Source organism: Podarcis gaigeae, assembly GCF_964106915.1.
Source record: "Podarcis gaigeae genome assembly, chromosome: 13".
Classification (NCBI taxonomy): Eukaryota; Metazoa; Chordata; class Lepidosauria; order Squamata; family Lacertidae; genus Podarcis; species Podarcis gaigeae.
This window is the reverse complement of record NC_139689.1, coordinates 9,890,271-9,891,746: the sequence shown is the minus strand read 5'-3', so window position 1 is coordinate 9,891,746 and position 1,476 is coordinate 9,890,271. Positions and strand designations below refer to the sequence as shown.

General features: G+C 41.8%; 1 long non-coding RNA gene across 1 annotated transcript; it reads left to right on the top strand.

The window, feature by feature from the left end:
• The first annotated feature begins 365 nt into the window (after positions 1 to 365).
• On the top strand, positions 366 to 870 carry LOC310830907. The gene is made up of 2 exons (XR_014557693.1): positions 366 to 473; positions 568 to 870. It is a non-coding gene; the product is annotated as an uncharacterized lncRNA (long non-coding RNA).
• Positions 871 to 1,476: the final 606 nt, after the last annotated feature.

The window sequence follows — 1,476 nt, the reverse complement described above, 5'->3', positions numbered from 1 at the left end:
GGGGTACCTTTACCTTTACCTTTTTATTATTATTATTATTTATTACTAATGTAACAAGACTCCCACCCTGGACCTCATATAAGCTCTGCCCAGGCCTGCTTCCAAGTCCATACCTTCCAACATTTCTCTGATGAAAATAGGGATGTCCTAAGGAAAAGTGGGACATTCCGGAATCAAATAAGGAATTGGGATGGCGTTTGTAAAACTGGGACTGTCCTTGGAAAATAGGGTCTGCAAGTTATGTGTTTGGTATAAGATGTGCTTCGTCAAAGACCTGTGTTGCTCTTTTATCCTGAGCTGCATGTAAATGCAGAGGCAGCTTCCTCTTTAAAGCAGCAGCACACTCTCTGCCCAGCCTACAGCCAGAGGTAGAACTGCTGAACCACTTTCCAGTCAGTTCCTCTCAAATCAAAAGAGGGGAACAAACATGACACTTTGGCTTCAGTTTGTTTTTGTTTCAGTAGTTTTGGGAGGTAATTTTATTCCTTCTTTGAACAGAGATGACTAGTATAATGTAGGGCTTCATATGTAGCAGATCCTTTAAATATGGCTTTCCCCCCTTTCTAGGTGTCCAATCAGCAATCCAGCTGGTAGAGTCTGGAGGGGATGTCAAAAGGCCTGGAGAGTCCCTCCGCCTCTCCTGTCAAGCCTCTGGATTCACCTTCAGCAGCTACTGGATGGCCTGGGTGCGACAGGCTCCTGGAAAGGGACTGGAATGGGTTGCATGGATAAACACTGGTGGAAGCTCACAATCATATGCAGACTCAGTGAAAGGGCGCTTCACCATCTCCAGAGACAATCCTTCAAACATGCTGTATCTACAAATGAACAGCTTGAAATCAGAGGACACTGCTGTTTATTACTGTGCAAGAGACACAGTGAAAGGAAGTGAATCTGAAGCCAGACAAAAACCTTCCTTTGCCAGCTGTCTGGACTGGTTAAGCTGCAACCACAAAAAAACTAAATGAAAAATCTGAAGAAAGAAGATAAACTGAAGATAAATTGTCTTGATTTTGTTGACACAAATGAGGCACCATGCCTATTGTTCAAAATGGAATGTTCAGAGAAAGCCTAGGCTGCATTCAGACACCACTTTATTCTATTTCCCCAGCAATTCATATCCTACTAAGATCTACTTCTTATGTGATCTTTTATGCAGTGCAAAATTCAATTCTGGTAATCTAACAGAATCTGGTTGATGTTCAGTACTCATTCCTATATTTATTGCTTCCATGATATGTGTGTTTGCATGATTGCAGCTCCTTTAGCTAAGAATATTGTGGCAGATTTAAGGTATAATTTCCCCATTGTTTTAATGGCTTACATGATGTGATGAAATTTGGGGAAGAATTTTCAAATACCATGTTAGCCAGTTTTGGTGGGGATAGAGATGGACTGTTTAAATCCACTTTACCACACAGTTTCCCTGTCTCCAACTCTGCAATCCCACCTTTCTGCTCTGTGTGTATATGAAGC